Genomic DNA, 20725 nt, shown 5'->3' on the forward strand with positions numbered 1-20725 from the left:
CCCACCCCCCCCACTTTCTAAAAGGTGTCGGCAGGAGCCATGGCTCGCTCCCCTGGGCACCACGTTGGGGACCCCCGAGCCATCATCCCAAAATCAAGCAGAAGCCCAGTGGCACTTTAACGACTTAACACCATTTATTCTAGTTTTAGCTTTTTTGAATCAGTGTTTCAAATGATTCTGCAAACAGCATTCTTACAGTTTCCACCTACAACATGCAACAGATAGCTGGAAATGTTCCTATCTCTTTGCACTGCTCTTACCAAGGAAGCAGGCTCTGCAATTCTGATATAAACACATAGGATGGACTCGGACATCATAACAAACTGTGGCTCAATCAAAGCCCAGTTAGACAGCTAAAACAGCAATCTAGCACGTTTTTATCCTGCCCTTTCACCAAGGAGCGCGGGGCAATATGTATGGTGCTCCACTCCTCCATCATGGCCCCAAAACAACCCTCTGAGGTAGGTTAGGTAGAGAGGAAATAACGGGCCCCAGCATCATCCAATGGACTTGAACAGGGATTTGAACCTGGGTCTCTTAGATCCTAAGTCCTCCACTCAGACCACACAAGGTCACTGAAAGCAGATGGTCTAACAAACCAAGACTTGTTGCTTTGTACCAAACCGGGATTTCATACCGGAGACGGTAGTTGGTTTGCTAACCACAGCTTGTGCTGAATTTGTTTTGTTGCCATCCAGATTCACTCATCATGGGGGGGGGGTTGTTTGCTTGTTTTTTGAGTAGCACAATCCTTTGCAGTTGGTGGACCACAGATATGGCAGAGGACAGGTGGGATGGAGAGTGAGGGGAAAAGATGCAGGCAACCAGGATGTGTTACCGATCATGTCTGGCAGAATCACTGAGCGTTCCTTACACTGACCAGAGGTCATTTCGGGGGGGGGGAACGCGGGTGAGGTGCAGGGGGCGGGGCACAAGACGAAGCCCCGCCCCCTGCTTCCGGCTGCCCCGCTTCCAACCCTCATTCAGCCAGGAGGAGGCAGGAGAAGAGGGAGGGTAAGTTGCTTCCCACCTCTCCCCACCCCCGCCTGCCTGGGGCCAGGGAGGGCCTTGGCGGGGCTTCCTCGCACTCCCGCTGGCCTTGCAGGTCCACCACCGGGCCCCTGATGTCAGGGGGTGTGGCATATGCTAATGAGTTATGCTAATGAGTTCCCCTAGCTCTTTTTCTACGAAATGACCCCTGACACTGACCATAGACTGTCTCATCTGAATGCAGACAGAAGCTTGCAACAAGAGGGACTACGTTTGCCATGGGTCCATTTCTCTTCTCTACTGTTATGAGGCTGACACCATTTCACTTTTGTGCGGGGGACTTTTGTGGCCTTTGCTGCCCGGATATCTAACAAGGCAGGCGACATCCTCTATGCCAGTAATGATAAAGCAGACAAAGAAAAGAGGAAAAGAGGCAGATAAGAGACGCAGATACACAAAGCTTGTGCAAGAAGGCAGCCTTAAAGGAAGAAAAATATGGTCGGAAATGTTGCCGGTTCCCTGAACGCTGCTGGCTGGCCGGCCTACTAGCAAGGAAACAACTCCCATCTGTCCCCCCACACCAACACTTGCCCATGGCTTCCTTACTCATATCCTCCTTGAAAACACAGCCATTTTGAAAATTGGGGTTTATGCCTTTAGCACTGTGCATGACAGGCAGATATTCAACAGGCACGACTTCCACCCCAACACATAGGGCTGCCAAATTAAACTCTATGGTTTTCCCTTGTATGGCCGTGGCCCTGCCCCCAGCGTGCCCACGTCACTTCCGGGTGATGTGCACGCGACGCGCGCGCACTCACCCGACACCGGCCGGGAGCCCCCTGCTCCCGGCAAAGACTGATTTGGCAACCCTACCAACACACGAACTTCATGTTGACAGCTACAGCGGACACATTATTTTCCGGCCAGTTAAAGGCTAGAGTGGTCAACTTTTGAACCATCTCTTGCTTTAGCAGTGGGAAGCTTCAGGCCATGTAAAGCTTTTGCCTTCTGATTTCTGCAGCATGAACTCTAGGCAATGGAGTCCTTCCGTCCCCACCCCGGCCAACTAGCAATTCTAATAAAGAAGACAGGAGACTCAGATTCCTTTGCAGCCGGCTACTTGGTACCCAAACAGTCCAATAAAGTACTGCATTCATGCTTTACACATGAAACTGGGGCATCATCTTTAATTACTTGTGTTAGGGAAAGTGAGCACTTCCCCAATTAGAGTACAACAGACACAGCTTTGCTCACTCACTCCCTTTCTATAAGATATTGCATATTCACAACGCCTTCTTTCTTCCATAGTATTCCGTGACATTGTGCATTTATCCGAGACCTGATGAGAGAGGTCAGTGGCCAGTTGCTGCAGGGTGCACAGAAATTGCAGGGCCTTAAGCTCAACTGCTAATGCACCCTTTTCCAAATATCTCAAATGTTCTTTGGAAACTTGCATGGCATTTGAAAAATCTCTCTCTCCTCCGGCCTCACGGCTTCGCTTGCATCCAGGAAGAAAATGCCAGTATTTAAAGTGCCTCCAGAATGTTTTTTTGCCAACACAAATTCTATTTTGTAACCTCCTAAGACATTAAGGATGTTGGGACAGATCTGAGGAGATTGGACGAGACTGGGCTAATCTGGACCATCCAGGTCAGGGCAGGATTCATTTTACATCCACGGGACTGCCACTGGACCCGCTGCAGTTCCACCACCCTCCACTGCCTGGGAACCACGGACGTGCTGCGCCTGCGGGAGTGATCTGGTTAACAGTGATCTGTCGCAGTCTCAAAAGGAGAGCGGCCATTTTGTTGACTCTCTGCCCTAATAGGTTTTGGTACCTCTTAGCACCTGCTTTTTTGTTTTTTTAACTGCCCCCCCAAAGGGGCAGGATTTTATTGCATTTTCCACATAACATACACAAACAATCATAACATATACATACATATACATACATACAAACAAATACATGGAGGTTATTCTTAATTCTACCAATATTTATACTAATACCTATTCCGCCTTAATAACAATTTCTCATGAACTGTGTAAGCAACTTTTCTGCCTCTATCATCCTAACAGGTATATATTTCATTTAGTAAACTATTGGTCTGTCTCCTGCAAGCTTGCCTACATGTGTTTGTCGTACCAGTTATAAAACCGTGACCAAGTATTCTCCAATGTCCAATCTGTTGCGCCTTTTATCAATAAAGTCAATTTGTCCAATTCCGCAGCCTCCAAGATTTTGTTTACAAGTTCTCGTTTTGTTGGTATCTCCAGTAATTTCCAATATTTTGCATAGAGAATTCTTGCAGCCGTAGTTAAAAAAACAATCAAATAGCGATAATCTTTTTTGCACCCAGCCCCAAATAACCCAATTAGGTCTGCAACACATTCTGGGACTTGATTTTAAGACTCCGCAAGTAGCAGACTAAGCGCTTCTCCACCATGCCTGTAAACGGCCTTTTCTCAGTTACATCACTTTTCAGCTGAACATCCAGCAGGATGATGAATTCTGGGGAACTTGAAAGCCTGTACAACTATTTCGTAATACACAGGGAGCCTAGGTTTTTTTTTTAAACCCCCCCCCCCCCCCCGCATGCATCTTAAATTCACATAAAAATCACAGTTACTGATTGTATTAAAATAAATGCGTGAACGCTTACTCCCCCCCCCCCTTAGCTCTTCACTGCCATCAATTCCCCCAACCTGTTGCTGCTTTGGCACCGTTACTTCTTGATTAGGCCTTCTTTTCTCCTCCTTGGACCGTTTCCAGCGAACCAACGCTCACAAATTGAAAGTGATGACCTAACAAAGCTAGATGGCCAGTTCAAGTTGGCAGAGTGTCGATGTTACAGATGGCAAATGAACCCATCCTACAGAGGCAACAGTGCTCCCTGGACTGGTCCCACAGATGATCCTAGTGAGTCAACGATCACACAGTGGGCGCAGTTACACCAACAAGAGTAATCAAAGCCTATTCTGAGTGAGCAGTCGATGATTCCCGTATAGGGGAGTATTTTAATCAACCCTCCTACAAGACAAACAGCTTGAAGGAGTGGCTTTTGATGCTGATGAAGATGGTTCCTGAAAAAAAAATCACCATTTCCTGCTCAGTTCTAATGCTTAGCATTTATATATTGTTTATTTTATTATTTTTTACTTCATCTGTTACCTGCCATTCTCTACTGGGGCTCAAGAGAGGCACGATGTTCAAAGCAATTAATATAATTGATCATCATAATCCTTATAAAGACGCTATAAAGCAGACCAGGATTAGTACCCTCATATTGTAAATTGCCAGTTACAGAGGCTGCAGGTGAACTGCCCAAATCCACCACCTGTGTTTGGGCAAAGATATGGAACAGGAATTTCCTGGTACCCTGCTCAGGGTCCTAACCTTCATGTTGTGACAGCCCACAAAGAACCCCATGATCACAAGAATATTCCTTTCTCAGAAAGGCCTTGTACCTGCCCATTAAAAGGGAGGCTGAGACTACAGAGCACATGTTTTTAGATGCCCGTATTCTAAGGTGGCGCGTAATAAAATCATCACTCTGCTGATTGAACACATTTCGGGCCTTTCCGAAAAAGCTAGACTTGAGTTTCTTCTATCTGATAGAAATCCCAAGATTACCTACCAAGTCGCCAGTTTCTGTATGGTGATACTCAGATCACGGAAATTCTAAGGTAATATCAGTAATCTGATATTAGACTAAATTTTAATCTGCTTTTAATGTTTTACTGATGTATTTTAAAATCTTGGAATATTGTAAAGGTCAGGCCCGTAGCTACAGTGGGCATTTGGGGGCCTGGCCCCCCAACTTCCTGCCAAGGCCCCACGACTTTCATCCAGCCCCCAGGCCTCCGGCTCTCTGGGCCGCCCAGAGGACTTCTGACTCTGGGCTGCCTGGAGGACTCTCCCCACCACCTCTTCCCCAAGTGTGAACGCTGCAAAAGTGAGCTTTTTTTAAAAAAATTAATTTTATTTTTTTATTTTGTGACATTTGTGCCCCTGACTTATTTAAAGGCCCCCTGAATTACAGAATCCTGGCTACGGGTCTGGTAAAGGTGTACTTTTTGTATGGCTGGTCTAAGGACTGCAGAAATACACTGAACTGAACCCCATGATCTTTCCTTTGTCTTCTTCCTGCCTCTGAGCAAGAGGAACAAAAAGTGCAGACACAGTTCTTCACAGCACACATTATTCTATAGTCACTAGGCTGTATGATAACCAAGTCCTCACTTGGATAGCCCAGGCTAGCCTGATCCTGTCAGATCTTGGAAGCGAAGCAGGGCTGGCCCTGGTCAGTACTTGGATGGGAGACCACCAAGAAAGTCCAAGATTGCGATGTGAAGGCAGGCAACGGCAAACAACCTCTGGAACATCTGTAGCCTCGAAAACCATAAAAGTCACCTGCTACTTGACAGCAAAAAAAAAAGGTTGTTTGGCAGATTCAGAGGTCACATTCAGACACACACAATAAACATGCCTTATTCAGGGCAGGAATTAGCCAGAAAGTCCTCATTACCTCCCCCCCCCCGGGTTTAAAATGAACTGCAATTTTTTGTTAACGTAAAAAATGGGCAAAACGATCTGTGGCAGTTTATTCCTTACCTTCAAACCACGGACAAGCATGAATAAACAATACATGTTTTTTTAAAAAAAATAAATAAATAAAACCATCAGATTTAAAAAAAAATATTAAACTGGACACACACACACTCCCCGGTCAGACTGACAAAGGGAGTGTTGAGTCTCAAAAGCTTATACCCTGGAAATCTTGTCTGTCTTTAAGGCGGTACTGGACTCCAATTAAGCATGAATAAACAATACATGTGTTTTTTTTTAAAAAAAAAATTAAAACCATCAGATTAAAAAAAAAAAATTAAACTGGACACACACACACACACCCCCGGTCAGGCTGACAAAGGGAGTGTTGAGTCTCAAAAGCTTATACCCTGGAAATCTTGTCTGTCTTTAAGGCGGTACTGGACTCCAATCTAGAAATGTTTTTTCATTACAACACATTATCGCTCTAAAATATCATGGAATAGGGATTACGACTTACAATTCTGAAATAGGAGACATATTTTTCGAGTAATGCTTAAGGAAGGTTTTGTAAATGAGTTCCAGTAATTCACGAATCAGGGCCCCAATTCCATGTTATTCCAGAGATTTATGTAAAGATTATTATTATTTTTTATTTTGGGCCCCCCGAAGGGGATTTTTTTATTGCATTTTACAGAAGGACTACAAACTACAATGACAATGGGGAGGGGAAACTACAAATATGGAGAAAGAAAAGAATAACCATTGCTACCTAAAAACCCAAGAGAGGAGATCATCAAATTTGCTTGCATACAAAGTCATCTCTTAACCCGCTAACAATTTTATGAACTAATATAACTTTTAACTCTTAAATTTATCTATTGTAAAAAAGACCCCTAAGCATCTCAATAAAAACCATCATATTTTCAAAGGTCAATCTTTTCCAAGTACCCAACAGGACTTCGGTTCGGTCTAGTACAGGGGTCCCCAACATGGCCCCCATGGGTGCCACGGTGCCCAGCAAGACCTTTTCTGGGGCTCACCAAGTGTTTTGAGGAAGTGGGTGGGGGCAGGTAAGGTTTTTGCTCAGCAAAGCTTCCGATTGGCTGTGCAGGGTTTTTAAAATGTTATTTTGGCGGCAGCAGGCATCACAGCACAAGATCTACACTGTGCTACTGAAGTGAAGCTGTGGCAATTGTTGTGTGGCTGGTTATGTGTCCTGCTGCAGCTATTTTTGTTGCTTTCAGAATTCCCAGTGTGCCCGCAGGCTCAAAAAAAAGTTGGGGAACCCGTGGACTAGAAGATACACTTGGTTTTGCAATTCTTAAACTCTGAATTTGTGTCTTCATTTTCTGTCATGGCTGTAAAACCAACCTGAAAAGTTTCAAAATAAAGTAAAAAATATATAGTACTTTCTAAAAATGAAGTCTGCATCGATCTCTGAGTTGTGAATATGATTTAAGGTTCTAGCAACCAGCTAGAAAACCATGATTAAATCGAGTCTTCCTGACTAATGACTTAAATCAAATCGATTACAATGAAATCCACCCTGATGCTAACCTATGCGTGCATGTTTATTTCTGAGTGCATCCAGGAGCGAAAGTGATAATATGAGCATAAAAACATATCTGCAAGAGGAAGTGGTAGAGATGGTGTGGGTTCCTCTTTTAAAAAAGGAAGCTATCAAAATGTCACCCCCTCCCTTGAAGCTGTAAAATACAACTGAAAAGTTCTTTAGAGTTTTAGGGAGCAGGAGAGCTGTAGTTAGAATGAGCGGAAACAAGAACAAATCTGTTGTATTTGTGCAGCCTGACTGAATGCAATTTTAGAAGAAGAGGAGATTGGATTTATACCCTACCCTTCACTTGGGAGTCTCAGAGTGGCTTACAAACTCCTTTTGCTTCCCCTCCCCACGACAGAGGGGGAGGGGTAGGCGGGGCTGAGAGAGCTCTTTCGAGAACTGCCCTTTCAAGGACAGCTCTGACAGAACTATGGGTTGTCCAAGGTCATCCAGCAGCTGCAGGTGGAGGAGTGGGGAATCAAGCCTGGTTCTCCCAGATTAGAGTCCACACACTTAACCACTACACCAAACTGGCTCTCTTGTTCAACTTTTACATGTTCAACTGTGGCTCAAAAAAGTTTGCATAGGATGCCATCTAAGTTTACCACACAGTAGCCATTTTACTTTGCTGCAGCTAAACAGAACAGAAGTCCAGTGGTGCCATGAGGACTAACAAAAATCTATTCCAGCATAAAGCCTGGTTCTCCCAGATTAGAGTCCACACACTTAACCACTACACCAAACTGTCTCTCTTGTTCAACTTTTACTTGTTCAACTGTGGTTCAAAAAAGTTTGCATAGGATGCCGTCTAAGTTTACCACACAGTAGCCATTTCACTTTGCTGAAGCTAAACAGAACAGAGGTCCAGCGGTGCCATGAGGACTAACAAAAATCTATTCCAGCATAAATTTTTGTGAGTCAAAGGTCACTTCTGGGTGGAAACCAACGTGAGTGTTTCCTTCACAGCTGCCCTTCTGTTATTTGGGACCTGTTCGCCCCTGCACGGTGGACAGTTCCTTCTGGCGGAATTAAAAACAAAACTTTTCCATTAAGGAAGGCCTTTCGAAATTAAATTTTGTCCCCATTGTTTTTAAGCAGCTGTTATTTATTTATTAAAATGTTCTCAGCCCGTCTTTCCCACAGCTCCAAGCCACTTACAAAATCAGATTTAAAACATAATCAATACCATGATAGTCAAAAGAACCCTCTCCACCCTGCAAATGCCCACAACCTGGGCAACTTCAGAGATCCATTCCAATCGGGTTTGAGGCCTGGCTATCATTGGTTCCAGAGAGTGGTGCCGAGGGACTGCTGCTCTGCCCCTTGGCCTCTGGGGTTCTGCCAAGGTTCCATCTTGCTCCCCATGCTTTTGATCATCTACATAAAGATGAGAGCCAGTTTGGTGTAGTGGTTAAGTGCGCGGACTCTAATCTGGGAGAACTGGGTTTGATTCCCCACTCCTCCAATTGTAGCTGCTGGATGGCCTTGGGCAAGCCATAGTTCTGATAAGAGCTGTTCTTGAAAAAGAGCAGTTTCTGTCAGAGCTCTCTCAGCCCCACCTACCTCACAGGGTGTCTGTTGTGGGGAGGGGAAGGGAAAGGAGTTTGTAAGCCACTCTAAGACTCCCTTGGGTAGTGAAAGGTGGGGTATAAATCCAATCTCTTCTTCTTTTTCTTCTACATAAAGCTGCTGGGAGAGGACATCTGGAGGTCTGGGCTATGCACCCACCAATATGCAAGTAACACTTGGCTCTGTCTTGCACTTCCAGCAGATCCCAGGGAGGCTGTGGAAACTGTGAACAGGTCCCTGGAGGCAGTTTTGGGATGGAGGAGGGCTAACAAGCTAAAGCTTAATCCTGACAAAACAGAGGTGCTACTGTTGGGGGGGAAGGTCTGACCCAGGAACTGGGATATCTCCTGTATGGGTGGTGTTGCCCTCCGAAGGAAAAGAAGGAGAGTTGGATTTAGACCCCGCCCTTCACTCGGTGTCTCAGAGCGGCTTACAATCTCCTTCCCTTCCTCCCCCCCAACGGATACCCTGTGAGGTAGGTGGGGCTGAGAGCTCTTTCAGAACTCCTCTTGAAAGAACAGCTCTGAGAGAACTTGTGACTGACCCAAGGTCACCCAGCTGGCTGCATGTGGAGGAGTGGGGGATCAGACCCGGTTCTCCAGTTTAGAGTCCGCCGCTCTTAGCCACTACACCAAACTGGTTTGTAGCTTGGGGGTAATCCTGGACTCGGACCTCCAGTTGGACAAACAGGTGGCTGAGGTGGCCAGGGAACCTTTCACCAGCTTTGGCTGGTGAGCCAGGTGCAGCCCTTCCTGGAAGGGAAAGATCTTGCCATGTGGCATCTGTCCAGGTAACATCTAGGTTAGATTACTGCAATGTGCTCCATGTGGACAGTCCAGACGTTACAGCTGATACTGAATGCTGCTGCCAGAATACTGATGTCATGGGTACTAGGTCTGCTGAGGCTGACGACTCCTCAGATGAGGAAGAGGCAGGGAGCAACCCAGCCTCCTCTGGAGTCAGCCCAGAAGAAGAACCCTCAACAATACCTGAGGAGGAAGAGTCCCCAGCAGCTGCACAGGAGGTGCAGCCAGAAGGAGAGGCCAATCCTGAGCCTGGCCCAGCACCCCCAGTTGCAGACACCCCGAGGCCAGACTCCCCACCTAGTTCTCCTGAGTGCCCCAGACGTAGGGCATGCCAGAGGCTGACTATGCAGGAGCGAAGAAGGAGTGCCAGACTTCAGCTTCTGCAGAGGCAGAGGGAAGAGCTGTAAGCCTTTGCAGACTCAACCCCAGGGAAGGAAGGACCTGCTCAAAAGCACTCAGTGCACCTGGTTCAATGTGGCAGCAACTTTGCTCACTCAGACCTGCTCCTGCATGTGTGTAGCAGCTGCTTTTTACCACCTGCATCCTTGAATTGACTTCCCAGCTCTTTGACTTTTGGCTCTGTGACTGACCTTGATTCCGGACTGTGTTTACAAGCTTCCAGTGTGTGGTCTCTGTGGCAGCCAGCCAAGACAGCACAACTGACTGGAGCGGGTGGCAACCGAAGAAAGAGATTTTCAAGGCCCCTGCCTGGTAGAATGAGCTACTGTATGAGATCAGGGCTCCGTGGGACCTGTTATAGTTCTGCAGGACCTGCGAGACGGAGCTCTTCCGCCAGGTCTTTAGAGGCAGCAGCCATCCACTTTGATCTGGCCTCCCCTCCAGTTACTGCAGATCCTAAAAGTTGGATTGAGACCACAATAGTATCTGTTGAGGTACATTGTCGTTTTAGTGTGTTGGTGGTTTTATTGATTTTAAATGGATTGCTATAATATGTTTTCATTGTAAATCAGCACTCACTGCAGATCTATATGTTGGTACCCGCCCTGAGCCTACAATGCGGGGACAACAGGATACAAGTCTCAATAAATAAATAAATAAAGGGCCATCTCTACAGTGGTGCCAAAACTTTGGCACTCCCTCTCCAGGGAGATTTGACTCCCTCTATTATCTTCCACAAGCAGATGGAAGATTTTTTTTGTTTTGCTTGGCATACCCCCATCATTGTTATTGGCCCTCCTTCCTGGGTTTGGTTTTATGTGTGTTTATATGTTTTATTGAATTATTTTATATATACTTTATTGTAAGCATTGTTTTGATGTCGAAATGTTTTGATGTTTGCCACTTTGGGGACCTTATTTGGGTGAAAAGGCAGGACAGAAATGTTTTCAATAAATAAATAATAGTTATGTGCAATGCTCCCTCTAAGCTGTGGAGTCTTGTGGGCAAAAATTCTACTTTCTGAGCTACCAGCATTAAAGTTGTGAGCGAGCGATTTGGTTACCACATCAATTAAGTTTGCTCTGGAGCCATCCTTCCTGAGCGAAGACAAAAATGTGTGAGCCGGAGGCTAAAAAACTGTGAGCTAGCTCACACTAACTCAGCTTAGAGGGAGCACTGGTTATGTGCCATCAGGTTGCAAACAGCCTCGAGGGCCATCTGACAGCAATGCTGCTGATTCTGTGAACTTGGGCCGCTCTTGAGAGGGAGGGCAGGAAGGGTGGCCCTCAGCGCTTAGGGAAATGCTGATTGCCACATTGGGCCAGTTTGCCCGGGGATTCCGGAGGGTTTTCCCGTCCTCTTCTGAGTATGAAACAGGGGTCCCTGGGGGTGTGGAGGGGGAGGTATGTGTGAATTTCCTGTCTTGTGCAGGGAGTTGGACTAGATGACCCTGGAGGTCCCTTCCAACTCTATGATTCTATGAACGTATGGCAGCCCTTCAAGAGGTTTTCAAGGTGGCTTGCCACTGCCTTTCCCTCCATAGCAACCCTGGACTTCCTTGGTGGTCTCCCATCCAAGTACTAACTATGGCTGACCATCCTTACGTTCCATGCTCTCATGAGCTTGGTCTAAGTCTGGGTGATTCAAGCCACTCAATAAAATGATAGTCCCTTTAAAGCCCAGAGAAAATAATGCTTCCTTACAGCATCTCCTGAACACATCTATGTGATGCTCAATATTCACGGTGCTCAGGGGGCTACAGTGGGAGGTCCTCTGGAGTTCTGACCCTGCTGGTGGACCTCCTGATGGCACCTGGGTTTTGACCAATGTGTGACACAGACTGTTGGACTGGATGGGCAATTGGCCGGATCCAACACAGCTTCTCTTAATGTTCTCTACACTGACCTCCCTGAGCCCATTAAATAAAGAATGAGCTAGGAGGGAAAATGCATAGGCCCTGCTTGATTCCATCTAGAATACCCTGAGTGAGGGAACAACTAGTACACAGCAACCTTAGGAACACTATCGGCACACAACAGCTATCTATTTTTAACTGTTTTCTGTGACTTTTAATAGCATAAGTTGCCTTGACTGTTTAGGGTATAAATATTTTAATAAATATATAATCATGTAAACAGGGGGGGGGGGAATTGGCAGGCAAAGCCTGCCGTGTTATATGATTCAGAAACTTTGCCCTCCATTCGTTTGGCCACTTTAGAAATCTCTTCGAAGCATTAAAAATCTGATTCTTTTGTAAAAATTATACATGTCCCCCCTGAAATACATGCGGTAGTGTACAAGAACAAAAATTACAGTATAAAAATGTTGGCTTAATAATTTCCTGAAAGAATGAAAGATACAGGACAAAGAGAGTGGTTCCTAGGCTGCCTTCTTCCAATATGCAAACTCACAACTTTGTCAAACAGCCACGCAAGCGCACATTTTGGTTATGACAGGTCCAATCTGCTCTTGGGGCTTGGGAAGGAGGACTGGGGCAGCAAGGAAATATATGGGAAGTCCAGGACAGGCGTGGAAAAGCAGAGGGCCAGGGAACTAGGAGACGCAAACACCACTTGGAAGCCTCATTCTATTTTTAAACCTGTCTAAACATATTCAAACTTGTGTTTATCTTCCAACGACTACCAGGACTTGAATACGCCTTTCCCAAATGAAAGCTGAGATTCTCTACATTATTCCAAACAACCTGATTTTTGGAAGACCCTACAATGAATGCAAAGCTGTAACCCCACCCAGCCCCCCAATGTATGTCCTGTTGTCTCCTTTCCAAAACATCGACTTCTTCTCACCATGGCTTGGTATTTTGCACTGTCCCACCACACTTTTGGATGCCAACAGCAGGGAGGTGGGATGAATGGAAATATTGTGCATCATAATGACCAATGCTAAGCAAGGCTCACTGGATACTGACCTCATCTCAACGTCACTGAATATTGCTCTACCATACACACACAGCTGCCTTCTACAGCATCAGGCCACTACATGCAGTAGTGTACAAGAACAAAAATTACAGTATACAGTATACACAAGAGTGTAGGTCTTTATAACCCACTTTTCTCTACCTCAAGGAGTCTCAAAGTGGCTTACAATTTTCCCTCCCCCGCCCCACAACAGGCACCTTGTGAGGCAGGTGGGGCTGAGAGAGTTCTGAGAGAGCTGTACAGTTCCGCAGGGCCTGTAAGACGGAGCTCTTCCACCAGGCGTATGAGTAGGGGCCGCCACTACCATCACTACTGTTCCATCTTAACCTGGCCCTGGTGGAGGGAACATCAGTGTTTCCCGAAGCAGATGATGCCGAGTAGATAGAGCAGTGAAATACACCATCTTGTGAAATATCATGTCGAACATCTAGAGCACTTTTGTTAATAACTTGTTAATAATGTTATTGTATTATAGCGATTTTAAATGGTTTTATGTATGTTTTATATTGGCGTATGCCTCCTGTAAGCTGCCCTGAGCCCACGTAGCGGGGAGGGCGGGGTATAAATTGAATAAAATAAATAAATAAAATAAACTGTGACTGGCCCAAGGTCACCCAGCAGGCCTCATTGTCTCAAAGCAGCTTACAATCTCCTTCCCTTCCCCTCCCCACAACAAACACCCTGTGAGGCAGGTGGGGCTGAGAGATTTCTGAGAGAACTGTGACTGACCCAAGGTCACCCAGCTGGCTTCATTTGGAGGAGTGGGGAATCAAATCCAGTTCTCCAGATTAGAGTCCGCTGCTCTTAACCACTATACCATGCTGGCTCTAGATCAGGCTTATATATTCTGCCTGGCAGTAACTCTCCAGAGTCTTGGATAAAGGCTCAACAAAGTCTTGGATAAAGGTCCTTTTACATCACCTACCACTTGAGTCTTTTAACTGGGACTGTTCCTGGGACCTTCTGCATGCCAAGCAGATACTCTCCCATTGAACTACAGCCCAGCAGGTGCGCATTTTGGTTATGACAGATCCAATCTGTTCTTGGGGCTTGGGAAGGAGGACTGGGGCAGCAAGGAGACAGCACAATATCCAAGGATGTGCACACTCAACCGTTATGAAGCAGAGAACTTGTGGGGGTGTTTTTGTTTGCTTATTTCATTCATTTATACTTCCCCTTTCTCCCCAATGGGGACCCAAAGTGGCTTACAGCATTGTCCTCGCCTTCATTTTATCTACACAACAACCCTGTGAGGTAGGTTAGCCTGAGACTGTGCGACTGGCCGAGATCACCCAGCAAGCTGCCATGGCATGAGCAGGGATTCGAACTTGGGTCTTCTAGATACTAGTCTGACACTCTTAACCACTACACCACACTGCAACCGCAGTAATGTGTTTACCATAATAACTAGCTCCATCCTTGAGAGGAGGTCATAAATTAGCTCTGGTGCATCTATGTATCATTTTGAATCTGTTTCCAAATAAGTTCTGAACTTCTGCAGAAGACGTGACTAGCGCTATATATCTCAGGGGGATGGTGCTACCGGGCTCCTGACATCTGAACTATTCGTTCTCCATTAAACATTTAACAATTTGCCTCTGCTTTCTCAAGGGGCAAGAAAAGCAGATGCTCAGGGAGAGATAACATAAAGCCTGAAACGCCACTTTATTGATTTGTGTAAAATTATACCACCCTGCCTTATCTTGAACAGAGAAAGCCAACTTCTGCATTGTTGAGAGTGCCCGATCCGAGGGATCAACCACCCAACAATCTCACGGGTGCTCTACATTAGGTACCACCAGCTACAAATGCTTCAGAGCTATACAACACATGACCTCAGCATGAGGTTGTCAGGTAGGGTGCCAAGGACTGAATATGCTTTCCAAAAGGCCCCTTTCAACCACTGGCAGGGGCTTCTCGTCTTTGCCATATACTGAGGCCTAGCGTTTCTCTTGCTGAACTTACCAGAATAGCCTGTGCAGCGTGGTGCTTTGTATGTTGGGTTAGGACTGAGGAGATCTGGGGTTCGGTTCCCCATTTGGCTATGACACCTCGGACCCGTCACTGCCCGTCAGCCTAAACTTACCCCACAGGTTTCGAAGGAGGATAGAATCAAAGAACTGTATCTACTGGCCTAAACTCCCAGAAAGGAGGAAGGATAACAAAAGGCATTTAGGCAGATGAGCTTGAATATATGTATGCTAAAGTTGCCAATATTCTTTTAACCATTTTCTTCCTTTTCTTCTCCTTCCTTCCTTCAAAAATTAGACTACAACCTGCTCAGGGCAGGGGCCTTGTTTTCTTAGCATACTTTATACATTATGCCTGGACATATATGAATCTGCCTTATACTGAATCAGACCATTGGTCCCCAAGGTCACTATCGTCTTCTCAGACTGGCAGAGGCTCCTCAGGGTCTGAAACAGAGGGTCTTTCACATTAACTTCCACCTGATCCTCTCAGCTAGAGATACTGGAAATTGAACCTGTGACCTTCTGCATGTCAGGCAGATGCTCTACCATGGAGCCACAGCTCCTCCATGCTGTTAGGTCATAACAATCATTCTTTCCCTTAAAAGCAGAGCCTTGATTTAAATTTAGTAGGCCACTGGAGGGCCTGTAGCAACCTAGAAGACCATCCTTCCCATTCAGTGTCTCATTGGACACTTAAACAAGGAAAAATGTAACAAAACCAGGGTAGAGTAAGTAGAGGAAGAGTGTAGCCTAAGTTGGCCCTGTAAGTCAACAGGATTTACTTCCATGTAAATACTTTGCCTCAGGATGACATGCCTTGTTTACACCATCTTGCCCATGCTTTGATTTTTAAACGAGATTGCCAAATCAAGCTTTTTCCAGAGAGGCCTCCACGGACCGGAATGCAACAACTAGTCTCCAGTCTTATTTTAGTCTCTTAAAAGGGGGTATGTGTGTGTGTAGACGTTCTGCTTACAGACACTGCCACAAATCCAACACAGAGGCACCACGACAGTGAACAAAATCCCTCAGCGCCCTCAGTCTATTCGAGACCTATTTGCAACAAAAACTTGCAAAGAAAGAAACCTCAGCGTCAGCCCCAGCCACATGCGACGCAATCGCCCTCACGTTGCACAACGAGGCCCTTCAGATTAATAACGACTGTGTGAATGATATTACTATTTCAGATCCAGAGCCTCTCGGGCACCCGGTGCCTTGTTCAGAGTGGCACCACAACATGGCCAGAGATCTGCTGTTTCTATGAGCGCCCTTTAAAGTTTAAACCCACGATTAAACTCGAGCCCAGGAGCACCCTTCAACGCCAAGCGCACGACTGATCGCAGCATGAGTTTCCGTACATGCGAAAGATGGGCTTCCCCGCTCTGGAGCCACATGGGGCGACGGATCAGCTATCTGCAATGGACACACCCGACTAATTTGCAAAAGCAACAGCTTAAAAATGTGATACGGGGCTGGAGGATAGAAGTCAAAACTTTCCCCTTTTAAAGCTTTTAGGGGTGTTTTTTTTTGGGGGGGGGGCGTCCCAAGATTACTCACCCGAGTACACGCGACAACTGCAAGACAGGAGCACCAGCCACAGCCCGGGGAGGAAAAACCCAGCGAAGAGTTTCATGGTTGTAGGAGGACAAGATCCGGCCCAGCTCCTTTCCAAGACAGCCGGAGGAGAGAGGGAAAAGGGCAGCGACCGACGGGAACGGCAATCGCCCTGCCGCGATCCCACGCCGTTGCCGCGATTCTGTGCACGGAAGCGCGGCAGCTACTGGGAGGACCCCGGGGCTCTCTTCCCACGTGACGGAGCAGGCAGAGAGCGAGGCTGCGAGCGAGCGGACGAGTGGGAGGGGGGAGGGCTCGGGTGGGGAGCCTCCTCGCCATTGGTCCTGGTGCTCAGGAAGCGGCTGCTCTGGTCTAGGCGTCTCGCTTCCCCCTCGCCAGAGAGAAGGCTCGATTGAGAGCGAGGCGAGCGTGTTTTGCACGTGAACACCTGCCAGGGGAACTCGGGGGTCGGATGTGCCGGCGGGAGAAAAGGACGGCCGCTCCACTTCAAGCGGATATTTGTGGATTTATTTCATTCGATTTTCCCCCCTCCCTTCCCCGGCGATCGGGGCGGTTAACAGCATAAATGCAAAATAATGTTCCCTCGCTTAAAAAAGCAAACAAACCAGTAGGGGTCAGTCACCAGCGGTCCCCATGACTCCCAGGTGCACACACATGCACATATGCAAAAACAAACATCCAAGCATTCCCTGGAAAGGAAGAAACCGGCACTGAAGACGAGAGTTGCATCGCTTCTCTTTGCTTCTTCTTGTGCTGATTTTCTACCTGCAGGGATTTGTTGTTTGTTTTCGCGTGGGGATGGGGAACATTCCAAGATGAGATCGCACCACTTCATCCTCTTTTTCTACCACGTGTGAATCAGGGCAGCTTTAAAAAGGGATTCTGTCTCCCCCAATCCTGTTTCAAAACCAGACGGAGGACTTCAACCAGACTTCAGTTCCAGACGCCTTTATGGCCCGCTGCCTGGGAACGTCATGTAAACAATCTAATTCATGACCTCAATTCAAGACTCCACCACCTCCCATTGCCGGGGCAGTGATGAAGTAGCATTCAAGTGCAAGGTGCCACAAGGAACAACATTTATTTATTTACTTATTTCAATTTGTATCCCACCCACCCTGCTGAGGTGGGCTCATTGTTCAGTTGATTAGGCCCAGCCCCGAAGAAGGGTTGTGGTTAAGTTGGAGAAAAACGCAAACCTTGGCATGCTGGCCTAGGGGTTGTGCAAGAGTAGATTTAATGTGTTGGTGGAGGTGATAGTCGTTTTCAGCGTGGGCCGGTTGTAGGGGGTGGGGACATACAAAATAGGCACCTGCCCTGTGTGCCCAGAAGTGACATCAGTGCGACACTCTGGAATTCCACCCAACTTGTTTTGGTGGAATCCTGGAATATCACACAGATGACCTTTTCAGGTCTGAGCCAGCAGCGAGGTTGCAATCAATGCTCCATCTAAGCTGTGGAGTCTTGTGAGCAAAAATTCTACTTTGTGAGCTACTGGCATTAACGTTGTGAGCGAGCGACTTGGCTACTGCATAAATTAGTTTGGAGCCGTCCTTCCTGAGTTAAGACAAAAATGTGTGGGCCGGAGGCTAAAAAACTGAGCTAGCTCACACTAACTCGGCTTAGAGGGAACACTGGTTGCAGTGTTGACATGATGCCTGTTCCCCTCTCAATTCCCCACCACTCTACAAGCGCTTGGCAACATCCCCCCCCCTCCATAGTGAGTGACCTGGGGCTATTCCAGCCTGAATAGCCAGACTCAGCCTGAACTCCTCTGGACTTGTGTTATGTAGTGGGTAGCCACATGGATAAACGACAGACAGCGACGTGGTGTTTGTACTTGGATGGGTGACCACCAAGGTAGGCCTATGTTGCTATGCAGAGGAAGGCAATGGCAAAACCACCTCTGCTCACCTCTCACCTCTGGCCTTCAAAACTCCACGGGCAGAGAAGCTGTGAGTCAGTTGTGACAACAGCACTCGATCCACGCTGTTAGGAAGCAGGGCTTTTTTCCTGCTTCCCCACGGCACTGTGGGGAAGCATTCCCCATCTTTTCTCTGATCCTTCTATTACCTGTTTTGCTGCTAAGTTCTGGGAAATACTGCCGTAAAGCCTGGGTGGCTGCCACAGGGGCCGGGATATTAGGATTTTCCCAACCACATTGCAGCCTTTTCCCCTGTGTTGATATGTAGAGGAAGGCAATGGCAAAACCACCTCTGCTCACCTCTCACCTCTGGCCTTCAAAACCCCAGGGGCAGAGAAGCTGTGAGTCAATTGTGACAACAGCACTCTATCCACGCTGTTGGGAAGCAGCATTCCCCATCTTTTCTCTGATCCTTCTATTACCTGTTTTGCTGCTAAGTTCTGGGAAATTCTGCCTTAAAGCCTGGGTGGCTGCCACAGGGGCCGGGATATTAGGATTTTCCCAACCACATTGCAGCCTTTTCCCCTGAGGCTGCTATTTTCCTTTCTCCCTCCCCTGGGGACCTTTTTACTTTATTTTAATTGGCAACTGAATATTGTTATCCCTATGGAACTCTCAGCCACTGTAAATAGCCAATCACTTGTGTGTGTGTGTGTTTTGGGTGCGGCGTTGTTGCACATATAAACCAGCCTGCGAGCTGGTTAGTTTGTTTTGTTCCAAACCTTAAATAAAGTCTTAGAGCTGAATCACTGCGTTAGTCTAAGGACTTTTCATTTCCCTTCCCCACAACAGACACCCTGTGAGGTAAGTGGGGCTGAGAGAGCTCTTTTGGGAACTGCTTGTGAGAGAACAACTCTGAGAGAGCTGTGACTGACCGAAGGGCACACCAGCAGCTGCATGTGGAGGCGTGGGGGATCAAACCTGGTTCTCCAGATTAGAGTCCCGGAGGGCCGGGTGGGGGCTCTGCAACTCACCTGGCTGCTTCTTGCTCTGACTGAGGGCTGCTGGGATCAGGGGGTGGGGCTTGTTGCATGTGCCCGCCCCCTGGTCTCTTTACTGCCGGAGGTCCGCTCCTGTGCGCTCCTGCAGGAAATGACCCCTGGCGGTCTCCCTTCCAAGTACTAACCAGGGCTGACCTTTGCTTAGCTTCCGAGATCTGACAAGAGCATGCTAGCCTGGGCCATCCAGTTCAGGGCTTTAGGGCTGGGTAGATTTCCTTCTTTCCATCCAAACTGTATTCCATTCTCTGTATTCCATTCCATGCCAATCGTCCGTCAAATTTCATGGATCATCATGGAGTAGAAGAGCAGAAGTAATGAAACAAAGACCCCATTTTGTTTCCCCCTCATCCACAGAGAACATGGACACTTTCCACCCCAATTTTGAGAGTGCCTACTGGATGCAATCCCATGATTCTGGGATCTAAGGGAAAAGGTGCATGTGGGTTTACTAAAGGCCACTGGAGTCTGCCAAATGAGGACGTGGGGATTTTTAAAAAGTCTTTGGATGTTATTTCCACAATGCAGGGCTCATCAGAAAACTGTCCCCAGGTCTTCAGTAACATTCTCTGATAACAGTAGATCGAATATGTATTTCTGTCAAGAGAGATGGTCACCTCTGTATCAATCAACCGAACTGTTTAAACATCGGCATTTTGCCCGGTCATGAATTTAAAGCAATGGCTCGTTTCCTGATGCACCAAGTGTTAAAGAACAACATGGGGGAGAGTTCCCTGCCAAATGCTTACCACTCTTCTGCTGTTCCCAAGCCAAGACTAAAACTTTGGGATTGCACCTTTGAATATCAACGCAATCTGACTTAACTCCACTCAGATGGGAGCAGGGGGCAGGCCCGTGGCCAGGATTTTGTGGCTTATGGGGCCAAAAATTTTCTGGTGGGGCTGCCATTATTTTTATGTCAGCTCCAATCCGCCCCCAAGCCTGACCGCCGGCGACCACTCCTCTCCCTCCCCTCCTGAAAGATTTAAAGGGCTTTTCAGCAAATCGGTGGGGAGTACGCGGTCCATCCATCAGCTGGAGGGCCCTTTGAATCTTGCAGGAGGGAGGGGGAGGGGCACGCTTTTGAGAAGAAGCAGGGGGCCACGCATGCCCCTCTGATTCTTCTCAAAAAGTCTTGTGGGGCTGTCCCTTTAAGGAAGGAGGCAGAGCCCCCAATAGCCCCACTGTAGCTATGGGCCAGGAAGCGATCCTGCTCTTCTTCGAGAACCATCTTTTGGATCACGTTCTTGACTGGTGTACACTGATCGGGGTGTGTGTGTGTGTGTCTTGTCCTGACCTGGATAGCCCAGGCAAGCTCGATCTCATCAGATCTCAGAAGCTAAGCAGGTCCGACCCTGGCGAATACTTGGAAGAGAGACCTCCAAGGAATACCAGGGCCGGGATGCAGAGGCAGGCAACAGCAAGTCACCTCTCTGAAACTT

General features: G+C 47.2%; 1 long non-coding RNA gene and 1 pseudogene across 1 annotated transcript in view; both read right to left on the reverse strand.

Annotated features, from left to right (window-relative positions):
• Positions 1–16619, reverse strand: part of LOC107108362 — a 19782-nt gene extending 3163 nt beyond the window's left edge. The window contains exon 1 of the long non-coding RNA XR_001482438.1: positions 16344–16619. This is a non-coding gene — a long non-coding RNA (uncharacterized LOC107108362). The remainder of the gene's footprint in view (positions 1–16343) is intronic.
• Positions 16620–17574: 955 nt separating this feature from the next.
• Positions 17575–20725, reverse strand: part of LOC107108360 — a 25588-nt pseudogene continuing 22437 nt past the window's right edge.

Source organism: Gekko japonicus, unplaced genomic scaffold, assembly GCF_001447785.1.
Source record: "Gekko japonicus isolate JY-2015 unplaced genomic scaffold, Gekko_japonicus_V1.1 scaffold3051, whole genome shotgun sequence".
Taxonomy (NCBI): domain Eukaryota; kingdom Metazoa; phylum Chordata; class Lepidosauria; order Squamata; family Gekkonidae; genus Gekko; species Gekko japonicus.